This window comes from Triticum urartu, chromosome 6A (genome assembly GCF_056163025.1).
Source record: "Triticum urartu cultivar PI428250 chromosome 6A, HENAU_Tu73, whole genome shotgun sequence".
NCBI lineage: Eukaryota > Viridiplantae > Streptophyta > Magnoliopsida > Poales > Poaceae > Triticum > Triticum urartu.
This window is the reverse complement of record NC_141878.1, coordinates 166,311,009-166,329,946: the sequence shown is the minus strand read 5'-3', so window position 1 is coordinate 166,329,946 and position 18,938 is coordinate 166,311,009.

Genomic DNA, 18,938 nt, shown 5'->3' with positions numbered 1-18,938 from the left:
GGAGACCAACAAGGATGTGTCATTATCCTGAACCTTATCTGCATTACTTCCTTTACCATTGCTTAATAAGGCACTCTTCCCCAATATTCTGTCAGCATTCTAAAAGAAGAAACAACCAGACACATAACAAGTTTAGCATATACTAGTATATGAAACTCATTTCGGTGAACCACTTCATTAGTAAGGTGGACAGGATTAAACTACCAAGTCTTCTATTGCCAAGTACTAGTACATAATAAAAGCATCAAACAAACATATATCTATGTCCTATGGTCACTTCATTGTCTTTCCAAGTCAAAATAGAGACACGGTTCAAATCATATCAGTTCAAGACAAAGCAGCAGTGAAAGAATACAAAGCGTGGGAAACTACACGGCATGTACTATTATATGGAACTCATTTCGGTGAACCACTTCATTAGTAAGGTGGACAAGATTTAAGATGGGTACCATAGGTCTACATGTACAACAACACTATTGGCTCTGTTGTGATGCTAGTAATGTGCATGATATGAAAGTTAACTGTATACACAATTGAAATTGAAATCAACACAGCTATTGATAAGAGCAAACCAGTTAAAGAAACATGCCTGAACATACCTGCTATGCCATTGGAGTTTCGATTGGATCCATCAATTTAAAAATAAGTTTGTACGAGTAAATACAGTGATACAAGAGCAAAGCAATCATAGTTAAAAAAGGCGCGCCTAAGCGAGCGCTTAAGCACGCCTAGGCTCTAGGCGTTGGCAAAATGCATTGCGCGTAACTATGCTTAATCTATGCATAACTGCGCATAAGCATGCGCTTTGGTCAGTAAAGCGCAAGGCGGTGGAAAAATGCACAATTAACGCCTAGCGCTTTTTTGAACTATGATAGCAATGGAATCTTAAATTAGAACAGTTGTTCTTCAGGTTTAGGCACTTGTTCTACATGAACAGAGTATAGTAAGACGCAAGAATATAATACTTAAAAATAGAAAATGAGCTCATAGACCTTACCACATTCTTGGTTCGGGACCAGTACAAAACAAGGCGTTCCCAGTCATCGTCCAGTAATGTGTCTCAGGAGAACGTAAGGGAATTTGATGAGTTTCTTTGCCGGTGAAGTATGTTTTCTTCAGGTAATTCTGATACTGCCACCAAGCATTCTTGAAGATAGCAGAGGTATTAGCACAGGTTACCTCATCTTGAGTTTCCAAATCGGTCCTTTTCTATAGAGAAAAATGGGAAAATTTGCTATATTATAACCATCATGGAGGTAGGATGTATGGGACGAAGCAAAGTAATTGCCATGAATAACATTACTTACACATAACTCCTGGACAAACACCTGCAACTGGCATTTTCCTTCATATTCAGTATAATATTTCCAAGATGGTAAGATACGAATATACGATTTAACAACATCAAATGCGATAGATGCTAAACTACGACTAGCTGGTTGTGCTTCCTCCACTGGAATAGGCGTACTAACTGGTGGAGTTGGGGTTCGCTGTGATAGTACTGGCCCTTTGTGACACCCCAAAATTTTGACCTTGTTTTAATAAATTAAAATTTTGCCAGGAGATTAAAACTTTTATTTTCTGGGCTCCCTTTTTATTTTTGAACCATTTTTATCCCTTGTTATTATGGAGTTTTTTCCCCAAAGTGAAAACTTTGCAAAATATGTTATTGGACTTGTTTAACCTCTCAAGAAAAACTCTTCTTTTATTAGTAGAACTAATTACATAATTAATTTGCCTGATCTTTATTTTCTTAAAAATTGGTTTTCAAGGTTACATGGCCATATTTGAACTACAACCATTTGATAAATTCACTTAATGTTCCAACCAAAATTTGGAGATGTCATGTGATGTTTTTAAATCACTTTTATGCAAAAATATCTTTTATTCATGTAATATTTTGAGCTCTGCATCAATTTTTCTTCTCTGGTCCAGAGTGCAATTTTTCACTACAACTCATTTAAATATTTCTTTCTAGCCTCCACCAAAATTATGGGATGTTGGTAGTAGCTTATGATTCAACTTTATGCAAAAAAACCCAATGATGTTATTTGAAGTTTTTGAGTGAATCACCTCATTTTCATTCTGTTCCAACAAGTCCAACCCATTTTTTGGATTTTATTTCATTTATTCTATTCCCCAAAATATTTCTGTCAATTATTTTAAGCCTAGGTGATTTGCAAAGCAAGTACCTAATTTCCTTTGAGTTTTGATCTCAAACCAACTCCTCTGGATAGTCCTTAGCACCCACAACCTAGGACCATCAAGATCCACTCTTCTTCTTTTTAAAATTTTCAAGTTTCAGCCTCTGCAAGTTTGGACCAGATTTGTCAAATTTGGTGAAATTCATATCTTCTCTTCTCCAAAAATTCTACCAAAATTCAGGCAGCCTCCAGGTGCAATGAGAGGCCACCCCACCAAAATTCAGATCAAGGAAAGTTCTCCACATGCAAAAATCATTCTGTCGAACACTTGGCCGGCACTGGTTCCCTGCATTTTCAGAAAATTCAGAGTTTCAGAGTTCAGTGTCGTTTTTCCTTCGTCAGAGTTCAGTCACGCGTCAACAGTGCGCCTGGCGCGTTGCGCACAGCCCCTCCTCCCTGTCCGGAGCATCGCACGCATGCTTGGCCAGTTCCTGGCGTCGGTGGCACGCTGGCCCGCCCTCGCCGGCGTCTTCTGCGGCGTCAGGACCTCCCGTGGCGGCCGACAGAAGGCACCCTACGACACAACGCCATTCTGCACCGCCCAAGCCACCTGGGAGCTCCGCGTGGCCGTCTCCCTTACCAGCGCACGCAGCACCGTCGCCGTGGCCTGGCACGCGCAGGGCATGCTCCCTGCCGCCGACGTGCCGCACGGTCGTTCTGTTGGGACAGGCCGTAACCTCCTCCCCCTTGCTGAGTTACGCACCGGGATGGGCTCGTTACTTCATCTAGTCGATGCTCAAGCCCCTAATCCAACTGCCTAACCACAGCGCCGCCGTAATCACTTGCCGGACTTATCCCATTCACGGCAACCGCCTCGGGCCGGCTATATAGAGCGCCCCCAAGCTCACTCTCGCCCCCGCACACCTCCACCACCACACTGGACCCCGCCCAGCAACTGGAAGAGCCTCGAGGGGCCCTTCTTCCTCGACTCCGGCCGCCTCGTTCTGCCTCGGCCTCCGTCTTGATTCACTCCGGTGAGACCATCCCCGGCGCTCAAACTTCGTCAGTAACCTCCTCGAGCAACCAGAGAGCTAACCCCCACTTCGATTCGATCCTTGCAGCCCTCCTTGGCGAGCTCCATCAACGCCCGAACCACCGTCCGCCGGAGCAAGGGCCGCCGTCGACGTGGTGCTCGCCGGCGACCACCACCACCACCCACCGACGCGGAAGGACACGGTGAACACGTTGGTAACCTCCGATCCCCCTGCCTCCCCGTGGATCACCGCCGGAGACCACCGCGGCTCTCAGGCACCGGCGAGCTCTGCCGCCTCTTTAGAAATTTCAAACCTGACGGGCGGGACCCGCCTGTCAGCCTCTCTGATCTTTTAAACGAACCATTTTCTGAAAACGTCTTGGGCCAAAATGCGTCTCCTCTCTGGGCCGGCGTACTCTCAATCAAAGCATTTTCTGTTTTTATAAGTTAACCCCTGGGAACTTTCTGTTTCATTACAGATGAGTCCCTAGATTAAAACTCTTATAACTTTTAAACAGAAAATGATTTTTGATTGATTCTTTTTCTGTCCTCTTTAAATTTTTGTCTAGTTTTTATCATATTTATTTGAAAAAAGTTCGAACAACTTTTTTGTGCTGTTTTGAAATTGTGTGGTAATTCAAATTTATTGAAAATAGGATTTTGGAGAGAGGAAGAAAACTTTCAAAAGTTTTGGAGAGCACCCCCACCTCTCCACACCTTGAAGGCAAGCGTTCTGAACCCTGGCATAATATTTCTGATGTGTTAGTTGATACGATTATAGCACCACCTCATTTCCGAGAACTCATTATTTTATGTGGTGATACGATCATTTGCATGAGTGCATATTTGTGATTTTCCTTGCTGTTGTGAATGTATATACTTGTGATGGTAATCATCCTCATGTGCCTTGCATGCATGCCGGAAAGGAATCTGGGAAAGCCTCTGCCTTGGGTAGGAGTGAGCTTGTCGCCGGTCCCCGTCGGGACGGTTATGTCCGGTATAGCATAGTAAGGTATAATGGTTGGTGATTTCGTCGGTTGAAATAAATTTGATATACATGTCATGCAGGGAACTCATAAGCCTCCTGAGTCGGCCATAGATCGAGTCTTGTTCCGGTAACCCCCATACTTGTTTCGTACTGCCACTGGTCCCTACCGTAGGTGGGGTATGGTTCAGTAAGTTGTTAACCCTTGTCTTGGCACACACCGTATGGAGAGGCCATGGTGGAAGATACCGGTTGTAGCCGGTAGGCATGCCACCTGGTCCGGGGGCATGGGTGTATCCGGTTGGGACCGAGAGGGGGGCACCCCTTAGAGCGCGCGATAGAAATTTGATCCCATGCTACGCGAGGTTGTAGCCTCCCCACTTAGAGTTTTGCTTAACAGGTGTCATGGGTGATTCCAGACACAAGTAAAAGCTGGTGTGTGCAAGTCAGGTGTGTTTCAATTAAAAGACCGTAGACGGAATTAGTCCGATGGACTAAAGGAATCCGTTACTCATGGGTAAAGAGTACACTCTCTGCAGAGATATTAAACCTATTCGAATAGCCGTGTCCATGGTTAAGGACTACAGTCTGGGATGGGTCAAGTGTCGGTCTTAGTGTCGGTCTTCGGAGGAGAAACTACTAACCCGAATATTGATTATGACTTGTGATATATGATGGTTATGATTATTATCATTATGGACTAGCCGTTTGCATTGTTTGAAATAATGAATATCCCTGGGACGGCACCACCTCCTGGATATCCACTATGATTATGTTTATATATATAAGCCCTTTAGGTGGCGTCGCTCAGACGCCCGACTATGGCATGTTTGTTATTTCATTTTCGTATAAGCCCTTTATGTGGCGTCGCTCAGACGCCCGACTGTGGCAGGTTCGTTATTTCATTTACTTACAAGCCCTTTATGTGGTGTCGCTCAGACGCCCGACTGTGGCATGCTTGTTATTTTATTTACTTCATAAGCCCTTTATGTGGTGTCGCTGAGATGCCCGACTGTGGCATGCTTGTTATTTTATTTACTTCGTAAGCCCTTTATGTGGTGTCGCTCAGACGCCCGACTGTGGCATGCTTATTATTTTATTTACTTCATAAGCCCTTTATGTGGTGTCGCTGAGACGCCCAACTATGGCATGCTTGTTATTTATTTACCTTATAAGCCCTTTATGTGGTGTCGCTAAGACGCCCGATTGATGCATGCTCACTTTTACTATACTTTCGAGACATTGCTTCAGACATCCGATCGGTGCATTTTATTACTATTCTATCATTACATTTTCCTGTTGCATATAAATAACCTGCTTGCATGCATCGGGATTTTATTTTCATGATGAATGTTATGATTATAGAATATTTTCAGACCATGATTATCGTTTGCTATATTATACCTGTGTTCTTAATGTTTGCGAGTACATTCAAAGTACTCACAGGCTTGTCCCTAGCTATTGTCTTGGCCAGATTGCTTGCTTGGAGAGGAGCGTTGCGATGACAGCCTCGGAACCTAAGCAACGGTGATAGCAGCATCGCGAAGATAGGAGTTAACCTGGTAATCTGTTCCTGTGGGAAATGGAGTCCCATAGACCATGGTGAACCACAAACCGCTTCCGCCATCGACCACTAGAAACCAATTGTTGTACTCACAGACCCGAATGGTCTTGTACTACACATTTTGTATTTTTGCTTGGAATTTCTGTATCAAGTTGGTGCCTCATCAGCTAACAGTAATCCTGGGGCTGGTGAGCACAACGGCCATTTTCTGGAAATTAATACCCGGAAAACCGGTCGCGACAGACTTGGTATCAGAGCCAGGCTGACCATTGGCTAATCCTGTCTTAGCCGGGTCTAGAAACTTAGGCAAACGAACCCACCAGGACATAACCAAACCCCAGCCAAGCTTCTCGTGCAAGATAGCCACACAGTGACCCAACACCTTTTGGCAGTCGATGCCCAACCTATCAACTAACCTGTCGCTCATGCGCCAGTGATCGAATCCTGAATAGTCTTTTTGCAAGCGTGCAAAGGAAGACTCCGTCCCCTTTTCTATAAAAGGGCACGCTAGCCTCAACCCAACACTGCACAACCTCTACCCAAACCGAGCCACAATGCCTGGCCCCGTCGTGCACAATGAGACCACAGCAACCAACCTTGGAGGCTTTGTGACCATACTCGCAAACCTCACCCGTCGTGCCTATGCGTTAGAAGAGCCCCTGGAATATGTTGTGTACCTAGGACCCATGAGCGGTGAGAGCCGACAATTCTGGGCCACTGTACACATCTACGTTAGGGGTCTAGCGCCTGAGCGCCCCTACAGGTTGACCGGAAGGACAACTTCCTTTGAGCCTCAAGCCATCCAACTAGCTGCTCGAGAGGCTATAGTTCATCTCCGGCACTTGTCGCCAGAGTTAACTGTCGTTCGTTCCACTACTACCCCAGACGTGAAGGGTATGGTAGACCACCCATAGTTGCCAACGGAGATCACGAGACAGATCCTGCATTGTTGCATCTAGTGCGCTATGTAGGCGCACTAGAGGAACTGTTCGATCAAATCACCATTGATCTAATCGCAGCTCGTGGAGAGCTAGTTCGTCAAGCCCCGGCAAGAGAAGATAATGAGCCCAACGCCGACAACCCAATCGTGCTGTTTGGACACCCGATCGAGTCCCTGAGATCTGCCCCAGCCGTCGGCTAAGGTGCTTTGATGACCCCAGAAGTGCTTCGTCGCCTCTTGGGAGCACACTCCAACGGGGTTGTGGCCAACAATCCCCGAGATGGTCCTCATCGCTACCCCGAGCCTGCAGCCCCTCAACCCACTCCAGCTAATTCCGACAATGAGACCCGTGGAGAAGCCTCGACATCCACAAGGCACGCCTGCTTGGATGTAAACGAGGTAGACTAAGTCACTCGAGTAGTGTCGAGTCCCAGTGTATCCCCGCTTTGTAATCGTGTAACCATGTATATAAACGCAGCCTGTTGTCGTGCCTCTGTTTTAAACAGTTACCTTGCATGGGTATGTCAGCACACAGTTGCATATTTTCCGGGCACAGCTACCAAAACCTCCCCGACAACCCCCACAGTAACACATCTCTTTAGTGAAATGTGTGTATCTATGGCTTGACCCCGACCCTTGGAGCTGAACTGGCAAATTCATTATCTTTCACTACGGTGAAACGACCCAGCTCCGGTGCTATAAAAAGGCCACCGCGTGACCTTGCCAAGCACCCCTCATCTTGTGCACCATCCTCACAACCATTTCTTGCCATGCCGAGCCCTAGTATTTATCTGAGAACCCCAGATGCAACCCCGGGTAGTTTTGTCAAAATATTGTGGGATTTTACCTGCAGTACCATGGGCGCTACCCAGCCACCTCAGTACGAGCTGTTCAAATCGAGAATCACCCCTTCCACCTTGAGATATTGGGCAGCAGTACACATCCCTCCCGTAAACTCAAACCAAGACCCAACGGAGGTCTCCTTCGTGGGGAAATCTATGCCGACCCCACATATGGCCATAGAAGCTGCTGCATACGAAGCGCTTGCTCGCCTTCGATTCGCGGTACCCTATGCCAGCGAACGAGGGTATTATTACTTTTCGAGCCGTGCAGCACCCGGAGGAGTAACATCTTTTCCCGGTGGACGAATTGAGAGAGACCCAGTCCTGGCCAACCTTGTCCAGTACGCCATCGCTCAAGAACGTTTAACCCAACATGTGATGGGTTATCTCCAGAGCCTCGCAGATTTAAATCCTCAGATTGCCATCGGCAGATCACTAAGGCCCGACCAGGAGAGACGTGTTCATCGGTTGATCAATTCGCTCTCCCCGATAGAAGAGGAGTGTGTCCCAGTACCAGAGACGTTTTCTTGGGACCCCGTCCAGTTACCGTTTCCATTTTAGACGTCGCTGTGGTGTTCATTATTGCGACATTTATTTATGTGTTGTAACTTATGCGTGATACCCTGAGTTTGTACGACGAGTCAATTATTTGTCTTCTACTAATGTGTGTAGTTTTGTTGTGGTTTATGCTCCTTTAAATTAACCATTTTCCCTCGCGAAAAAAAATCCCGGAATAAGATTTCTTTTTCGGGAGCTGCTGCATCGTACACCTTCTCACGACGTGGATTATTTTACAACACATAGCACCATGACAGTAGACTCACAACCACAATCGCTCGAACGCATACCCTGCTTGCAAAAACACATAACCGTGGAGTATTTATTTCTCAAAACAACTCCTAACAAATCTCGAGGACGAGATTTTTTCTTAAGGGGGGTAGTGTTGTGACACCCCAAAATTTTGACCTTGTTTTAATAAATTAAAATTTTGACAGGAGATTAAAACTTTTATTTTCAGGGCTCCCTTTTTATTTTTGAACCATTTTTCTCCCTTGTTATTATGGAGTTTTTTCCCCAAAGTGAAAACTTTGTAAAATATGTTATTGTACTTGTTTAACCTCTCAAGAAAAACTCTTCTTTTATTAGTAGAACTGATTACATAATTAATTTGCCTGATCTTTATTTTCTTAAAAATTGGTTTTCAAGGTTACATGGCCATATTTGAACTACAACCATTTGATAAATTCACTTAAAGTTCCAACCAAAATTTGGAGATGTCATGTGATGTTTTTAAATCACTTTTATGCAAAAATATCTTTTATTCATGTAATATTTTGAGCTCTGCATCAATTTTTCTTCTCTGGTCCAGAGTGCAATTTTTCACTACAACTCATTTAAATATTTCTTTCTAGCCTCCACCAAAATTATGGGATGTTGGTAGTAGCTTATGATTCAACTTTATGCAAAAAAAACCAATGATCTTATTTGAAGTTTTTGAGTGAATCAACCTCATTTTCATTCTGTTCCAACAAGTCCAACCCATTTTTGGATTTTATTTCATTTATTCTATTCCACAAAACATTTCTGTCAATTATTTTAAGCCTAGGTGATTTGCAAAGCAAGTACCTAATTTCCTTTGAGTTTTGATCTCAAACCAACTCCTCTGGATAGTCCTTAGCACCCACAACCTAGGACCATCAAGATCCACTCTCCTTCTTTTTAAAATTTTCAAGTTTCAGCCTCTGCAAGTTTGGACCAGATTTGTCAAATTTGGTGAAATTCATATCTTCTCTTCTCCAAAAATTCTACCAAAATTCAGGCAGCCTCCAGGTGCAATGAGAGGCCACCCCTCCAAAATTCAGATCAAGGAAAGTTCTCCACATGCAAAAATCATTCTGTCGAACACTTGGCCGGCACTGGTTCCCTGCATTTTCAGAAAATTCAGAGTTTCAGAGTTCAGTGTCGTTTTTCCTTCGTCATAGTTCAGTCACGCGTCAACAGTGCGCCTGGCGCGTTGCGCACAGCCCCTCCTCCCTGTCCGGAGCATCGCACGCATGCTTGGCCAGTTCCTGGCGTCGGTGGCACGCTGGCCCGCCCTCGTCGGCGTCTTCTGCGGTGTCAGGACCTCCCGTGGCGGCCGACAGAAGGCACCCTACGGCACAACGCCATTCTGCACCGCCCAAGCCACCTGGGAGCTCCGCGTGGCCGTCTCCCTTACCAGCGCACGCATGCAGCACCGTCGCCGTGGCCTGGCACGCGCAGGGCGCGCTCCCTGCCGCCGACGTGCCGCACGGTCGTTCTGTTGGGACAGGCCGTAACCTCCTCCCCCTTGCTGAGTTACGCACCGGGATGGGCTCGTTACTTCATCTAGTCGATGCCCAAGCCCCTAATCCAACTGCCCAACCACAGGGCCGCCGTAATCACTCGCCGGACTTATCCCGTTCACGACAACCGCCTCGGGCCGGCTATATATAGCGCCCCCAAGCTCACCCTCGCCCCCGCACACCTCCACCACCACACTGGACCCCGCCTAGCAACTGGAAGAGCCTCGAGGGGCCCTTCTTCCTCGACTCCGGCCGCCTTGTTCTGCCTCAGCCTCCGTCTTGATTCACTCCGGTGAGACCATCCCCGGCGCTCAAACTTCGTCAGTAACCTCCTCGAGCAACCAGAGAGCTAACCCCCACTTCGATTCGATCCTCGCAGCCCTCCTCGGCGAGCTCCATCAACGCCCGAACCACCGTCCGCCGGAACAAGGGCCGCCGTCGACGTGGTGCTCGCCGGCGACCACCACCACCACCCACCGACGCGGAAGGACATGGTGAACACGTTGGTAACCTCCGATCCCCCTGCCTCGCCGTGGATCGCCGCCGGCGACCACCGCGGCTCTCAGGCACCGTCGAGCTCTGCCGCCTCTTTTGAAATTTCAAACCTGACGGGCAGGACCCGCCTGTCAGCCTCTCTGATCTTTTAAACGAACCGTTTTCTGAAAACGTCTTTTGCCAAAATGCGTCTCCTCTCTGGGCCGGCGTACTCTCAATCGAAGCGTTTTCTATTTTTATAAGTTAACCCCTGGGAACTTTCTGTTTCATTACAGATGAGTCCCTAGATTAAAACTGTTATAACTTTTAAACAGAAAATGATTTTTGATTGATTCTTTTTCTGTCCTCTTTAAATTTTTGTCTAGCTTTTTATCATATTTATTTGAAAAAATTTCGAACAACTTTTTTGTGCTGTGTTGAAATTGTGTGTTAATTCAAATTTATTGAAAATAGGATTTTGGAGAGAGGAAGAAAACTTTCAAAAGTTTTGGAGATCACCCCCACCTCTCCACACCCTGAAGGCAAGCGTTTTGAACCCTGGCATAATATTTCTGGTGTGTTACTTGATACGATTATAGCACCACCTCATTTCGGAGAACTCGTTATTTTATGTGGTGATACGATCATTTGCATGAATGCATATTTGTGATTTCCCTTGCTGTTGTGAATGTATATACTTGTGATGGTAATCATCCTCATGTGCCTTGCATGCATGCCGGAAAGGAATCCGGGAAAGCCTCTGCCTTGGGTAGGAGTGAGCTTGTCGCCGGTCCCCGTCGGGACAGTTATGTCCGGTATAGCATAGTAAGGTATAATGGGTGGTGATTTCGTCGGTTGAAATATATTTGATATACATGTCATGCAGGGAACTCATAAGCCTCCTGAGTCGGCCATAGATCGAGTCTTGTTCCGGTAACCCCCATACTTGTTTCGTACTGCCACTGGTCCCTACCATAGGTGGGGTATGGTTCAGTAAGTTGTTAACCCTTGTCTTGGCACACACCGTACAGAGAGACCATGGTGGAAGATACCGGTTGTAGCTGGTAGGCATGCCACCTGGTCCGGGGGCATGGGTGTATCCGGTTGGGACCGACAGGGCGGCACCCCTTAGAGCGCGCGATAGAAATTTGATCCCATGCTACGCGAGGTTGTAGCCTCCCCACTTAGAGTTTTGCTTAACAGGTGTCATGGGTGATTCCAGACACGAGTAAAAGCTGGTGTGTGCAAGTCAGGTGTGTTTCAATTAGAAGACCATAGACGGAATTAGTCCGATGGACTATAGGAATCCATTACTCGTGGGTAAAGAGTACACTCTCTGCAGAGATATTAAACCTATTCGAATAGCCGTGTCCATGGTTAAGGACTACAGTCTGGGATGGGTCAAGTGTCGGTCTTAGTGTCGGTCTTCGGAGGAGAAACTACTAACCCGAATATTGATTATGACTTGTGATATATGATGGTTATGATTATTATCATTATGGACTAGCCGTTTCCATTGTTTGAAATAATGAATATCCCTGGGACGGCACCACCTCCTGGATATCCACTATGATTATGTTTATATATATAAGCCCTTTAGGTGGCGTCGCTCAGACGCGCGACTGTGGCATGCTTGTTATTTTATTTACTTCATAAGCCCTTTATGTGGTGTCGCTCAGACGCCCGACTGTGGCATGCTTGTTATTTTATTTACTTCATAAGCCCTTTATGTGTTGTCGCTCAGACGCCCGACTGTGGCATGCTTGTTATTTTATTTACTTCATAAGCCATTTATGTGGTGTCACTGAGACGCCCGACTGTGGCATGCTTGTTATTTATTTACCTTATAAGCCCTTTATGTGGTGTAGCTAAGATGCCCGATTGAGGCATGCTCACTTTTACTATCCTTTTGAGATGTCGCTTCAGACATCCGATCGGTGCATTTTATTACTATTCTGTCATTACATATTCCTGTTGCATATAAATAACCTGCTTGCATGCATCGGGATTTTATTTTCATGACGAACGTTATGATTATAGAATATTTTCAGAGCATGATTATCGTTTGCTATATTATACCTGTGTTCTTAATGTTTGCGAGTACATTCAAAGTACTCACTGGCTTGTCCCTGGCTATTGTCTTGGCCAGATTGCTTGCTTGGAGAGGAGCGTTGCGATGACAGCCTCGGAACCTAAGCAACGGTGATAGCAGCCTCGGGAAGATAGGAGTTAACCTGGTCAGCTGTTCCTGTGGGAAATGGAGTCCCATGGACCGTGGTGAACCACAAACCGCTTCGGCCATCGACCACTAGAAACCAATTGTTGTACTCACAGACCCGAATGGTCTTGTACTACACATTTTGTATTTTTGCTTGGAATTTCTGTATCAAGTTGGTGCCTCATCAGCTAACAGTAATCCTGGGGCTGGTGAGCACAACGGCCATTTTCTGGAAATTAATACCCGGAAAACAGGTCGCGACACCCTTTGGGCACTGGAGTTGCCTTACTAACTGCTCTTGTTTGGGAGCTCTGTGGTGGAGATGGTGATGTGTCAACAGGAACTGGGTTACTATCGGCAGGGGTTGGGGTTATATTGGGTGAAGCTGGTTCTCTGTCCATCGCAATAGGGGTACAATCTGTGCGAGTTTGGGTTATGTGTCGTAGGGCTGGTTCTTGTGCATGTACAACCGGGGTGCTATCTCCACCATGAGGTAGCACTGTTTGATTTGAAGACCGTGTTTTTAGTCTGCTAGATACTGGCATCACCCGTTCCAATTAAAATGGCTGATAAACAAGAAACATAGATGAATGTATAGACATTGTATGAGAGACAGATGCAATAGATAGTGTAGAAAACAGAGGGCATGAAATAGTTGACATGTATATTGTTTAACTAAAACGGATAGCATGACATAATTTCACATATATGATGTCTATCTAAACTGGATAGCATAGCATAACATAATTCAAAGATATGATGAATAACTAAACAGGATCGCATGACATAATTCACCTACATGTTATCTAAGTAATCAGGATCGCATCATTTAATTCACATATGTGATTTATATGCTAAACAGAGGGCATTCGATATGATGTCTGAACTAAGAACATGGTGTTGAATATTGTGTATATGATGTCTAAACTATGCAATGCAAGACACCGTATGCATGATATGAGCAGTATAACCATGCCAAGTTAGAGCGTACACCTCAGTGGGGGAATAGGATTGGTCATCTGTCTCTGAATCCATCTCTGAGGAGCTATCGGGACCCAACAAGAGATTTGCTTTGACAGGTAGCACTGTCTGCTCTGAAGGCCTTCTTTTCACTCCAGATTTTTCCATCTCCCACCCAAATGGCTGATTCACAGGAAGAGTAGTTTAATGTACAAACATTGTCGACAAATGGAAATGTAATGAAGAAAAGGATGGGCAAGATATCATTCAAATATATGATGCCTGGTTAAACAGGATGGCATTGCACATTTCACATATATTATGGCTGGCTAAAAGACATGAGACTGCATAATTCCCATATATGATATAGAAACTAAACAGGTGGCATTACAGAACATGTCTAAACTAAGCAGATGACATATATGATGTTAAAAGTAGGCACTGCAAGGCAACATATGCATAATATGACTAACATCATCATGCCAAGGTAGAGCAAACACCTTGGGGGGTAAATAGGAGTGGTCAGCGGCGTCTGAATCCGTCTCAAAATAGATATCTTCCTCTGGATTACAATCTGGAGAGGGGTGGGGAGGGTTTTCCATTGAACCCACCATGGAGTGATGTCTGCATGACATTGTATTGCCGCGCAAAACTCTTCTCTTTTTCTCTACATGTTCAGCATGACTGTGTACAATGTCTGACATGCATATGAAAAAATATGGTGATATTATGTAAGGAGAGCATGCAGAAATTTAGAGTGATGGTAACAACAAGTGGATGGATCCAAAAATAATGATAGCAGGCTGATGATTGCTTTAAATTAATAAAAAGACAGATGATGATTTCTTTACTATTTGTTTCCCACCCAAGATGAACAACATAGGCATACCCTAGGTGAACCAGATATTAGACAGACATACTATTCATTGCTGCCTCGATATGTGCCCCACAACTAATTTAGAACTCAAGTTTGAACATTAATTTGGAGTCCAAGAGCTGAACAGGACGATAAAGTAGCAGGTAAGTTTAAGCAATGCATAACATAAGCAGAAACAAAAGAGTGCGACCTCTCTTGTGGACCCGTGTACTCCTCAGGTTCATCTGCTGAGTCGATGATGGTGATGTCGTTGCGCTGGGTGCCGGCGGCAGGGAAGGATATCTGAGGCGGCAAAAGATGGTCAGTAGTCGTGATGTCTGGTTTGGTGGATGCTCCTATCGATGGAGCAGCTCAGGTGAGGTGGACGACATCGCGGCAGGAGCAGGACAAACCACACAAAGTTCCCTTCGACACGTACCTCTAACTGAAGTAATTATGTAAGGGCTCATTTGGCTTGCATGATTCTTAAAACGCAGGGATAGGAAAAACACTGGAATAGGATGGGAAAATGCACATGGTAAATAGAGCATTTGTAAATACAGGATTTCTGTCAACTTGGGGTTTGGTTTACAGGAATTGGAAGAGTAGAGGAATGCAAAGAAACATGGCCAAAATAAAGTGAAACCATATGAAAGCGTGTACAATTAGAATGCTATTCTGGCACTAATGCACTTGGTCTCTGTTTTCATGCATAGGATTTTGAAAAGTAGGTCCATGTGGATGTTTTGCTTCATTCCTTTCAACAAAATGCATGAATAATTGAATAGTAGAGTGCCAAAATAGCCCTAATGGATCGACGTGAATGTATAGTAATAAGTGATATAACAAGTGTACATCCTCTTTGCCGTAGCCGTGTCGACCTCAACATCATTGGGTTGGTCGCCGAAGCAGTTGAGGCAGAGGTGGCTGTCGGAGGTGTGGAGGAAGATCCGAGGAATCTGTAGACGGCGTCCAAGGCACTGCTCTGTTTTGATGGATTGTTCTGTCGTTGGAGCAGCTCAGGTGAGCCGTAAGATGTCAAGGCTGAAGCGCACAAGACAGACATCGTCAATCTCAAGTGGGATTCTAATAGCATCTCCAATAGATGATTTAAAATGGATGTAAAATTAACATCACCAAAAACCACCTGCTACAACAGATGAGGTAAAAACTGTTAAGTCTGAACTTAATTGTCGAAACTGAAATTTATTGTGGAATCTGAATGCTACTGTCAAAACTGAACGCAATGGTAGCAGAGAGGCACTTGACATGTAGTTTAGGGAGGGCCTGCAGTTCATCTTCAACCTGCACCCCCCTGAGCCGCCAGCCACCACCGGCCGAACCGCCGGCCCCAGCGCCGCCTCGCCGCCCAGAAACAACTCGCCACCGCCACCTCGGCCAGCCCTCTAGGCCCCCCGCCCCCACCCTGAACCCTGAGATAGATAGTGGGGTACCTCTCCGGCGAGCCCCAGTCCCTGCTGCGGGTGGTTCTTCCTTAACTCCGGCGAGCCCCCCCAACCCCTGAAAATCGACTGACCCAAAAGTCGATTCAGTCGACTCTAGTGTGTCTTAATCGGAACAGAGCAGCAGCACGAGCGAGGGGGAGAGGAGCAGCAGCAGCAGCTGGGCGAGCGAGCGATCGAGCGAGAGCCGGAGCAGCAGCAGCGCGAGTGAGCGAGCGAGAGCCGGAGCAGCAGCAGCAGATCCGGCTTGTATGAACCCCGCCGCCGAAGGGGCCTCACACTGGGGGAGAGCTGCCGTGGAGATGTCGCTTGCGGCGCCGGCTTCAAGGTAGCCCCTCCATGGGGGTGCGGGATGGAGCACCATCGGCGCCGGGAGGTCGAGTTAAGGAGAAGGTGCGATGCAATGAGTTACAACCTCTTTGGTGGCGCCGAGTAGGCCTCATCTTTGTCCGAGGAGTCGGTGAGGATGATGCGGTTCCGGTGGAGCAGGTTAAGGTGGCGCTGTGGGATGGAGCAACCGCGATAGACGAGGCGATCGTCGGAGCAGCTCCTTGGAGGTGGAGGACGGGGCGGCTGTACAGGCAGGACGACAAGATGGACGATGGATCCTCATCCGGGGAGGTGGACGAGGGACGTCGAGCTGTTGCGGTGGACGACGTCATCGGGGAAGAGGCTCTGGCTGGGCAGCAGTGACGTGGTGGACCGAGGAGGGTGGGGTTTCACGGCTGGAGCGGAGAGGTTATGGCGGCCTGGGATTTCGAATGCCGAAAAGGGGGCGATGGGAGGGGTGAAGCATGACTTAGGGACGCGCTTGTCCAAAATGTAGGGTATATTACAAAAGTACCCCCCACCGATTTGAACTAGCGGCCCTTTCGGCTCCGGGTTAGAAGGGGATTTCGCGTGTCGGGATTTGGCAGCTGGAGGGAGTTTTCGCGCGCGTTGTAATTTTGGGATAGCAAGGCACAGGTTGTGAAGGCGCCAATTTTGGGAGCACGATATCTAAATTTTCGGGATATAACAAGACGCGGGTTGAATCTTAGGGACAAGCCTAACGTGTAGTAATATTGTACTTGTACGTACCAAATCAATTCAAACTTCCCTCAACCAAAAAGAAAACGAAAAAATAGAACTATTCACACCACAAAAAGAGAGACTCTTGCCCCGTTTTACTATACAAATGCTATTCAAAGCTACTACCTCCTTCCATCTATATAGGGCCTAATGCATTTTTCGATGCTAACTTTGACCAAATATTATAGCAATGATATATGACATGCAACTTACGCAAAGCACACCGTTAATTCGCCTGTGAAAGGTTCTTTCAATGATATAATTTTCACATTGTGCATGTCATGTACTATTAATCTTGTCAATAGTCAAAGGCGGTCATAAAAATCTCACTACGCCCTATATAGAAGGAAGGAGGGAGTATGAATCCATGTTATGTCTGATTAAATTTTTTTGCTTGCTGTATAATGCATGTAACCTACTCATACCAACATTTTAGTGCTTTCCAAATGTCTATACTATCGCTGCAATTCGAACTAAATTTGAATTCATTTCTCTATTTCAATAAGAATCTACAATCATGATTGTTACCAACTTCAACCATCATTCGTGTATTACCTTAATAACACACCACATGATTACTATATTTATAGATATGAACTATGTGTACTACATGAATTCGAATTCTATTTTTTGAATACACTTGATGTTGATTCCAAATAATAGTACATTTGATGTACTAACTATATATTCATAATCTAAACCATGTTCCATACGTACACCGTGTTTATCACACAAAGTATAGTGCCCCGCCGCCTACATTATGACAAGTATTTAGACCTGAGTTGCAAAAGCGACACATTAGCCCAAATTACAATCAATGTTCTACATTATGATATCTTCTTCAAGTATCCATATCCACTTTTTTATAACGAATTATGATCTTTGTTCGTCTTTTACACCTTCACGATCCTCTTCTATTTGTAGTTAGCTGGCGCTAACTTTCTATCGTGCATGCACACGCCCCCCCCCCTCACACACCCTTAGCGTCCCCTCCATCGCTCACGTTCATTATTTCTCTTTAGGTCGTCCACCAGCGGTATGTGTAGGCCCCCGGCTCCTTCTTTCTGGCACACACCGGTCAATATACCTCTCTAGCCAAGTGTGCCTACAACAAACACATATATACTTCCCCTCTTCTCTTCTCACTGTCCATACCCCCATATGTCCAATACGATTCCACGCAGGTGCACACCCCCGCCCCTCTTTTTATTTATCACATGCTCGCACACTCCTCCCCCCTTGACATGGTAGGCCTCTGGCACCACCTCCTAGCCACACCTTCTCCCCCTGTCTGCCTCTCTGGACCTTATTTGCTTCTAACACATGCAGGCGTGTATATGAACTGATCTCCCTACATATAGCCAGGTCGACTATAATTTGTTTTCACCAAGCACCGATACACTTACTGTCACACTCTAGCTAGTTCAAGCATTAGAGTGTGCATCATGTTTAATTTCCTTTTAAGTTTGAAATGGGGATGAAAGAACCCTCAACACCCCCCCTGGAAACAACTAGGATTTACTAAAATTATTTTCAATGAACCTGAAATGCCCTTCTAAAAAGTTCACTCTTTGTCTTGGGTTGGAACCTCTGGCAAAATTGGTGCACAATTTTCTAGGTCAACAGAAGGTCATTGAACTAAATCATAAGTATTTGATTTTGGGCATTTAAATGCTATAAAATAATTTAAATGCTCAAATAATTCTGGAAATAAATGTTTGCTGTTGGAAATATTCTAAACAGAGCCCACAATTATTTTCAGGATTTTTGGAAACGTTTTAGTATTTTAATAAAGCCCAACAGTTGCAGAAAAAAAATAGAAAAGTAAACAAATAAGAAAAAGAGAGAGAGGGAAACCCACCTGGGCCTCACCTGTGCTGGCCCAGCTCACCTAGCTCGGCCAGCCGATTGGCCTTGCCAGTCGTCCTCCTCCTCCCGCCAGGAGGATGAGGAGCGAGTGGCCGGCGCCCGCGGCCACACGCCGGCCACCTCCTGCTTCTGCCGACGCCCTGGAGGCGTCTAGGGGTGCCACGCCGACCCCCACGCCCCCCTCTCTCCCTCCCT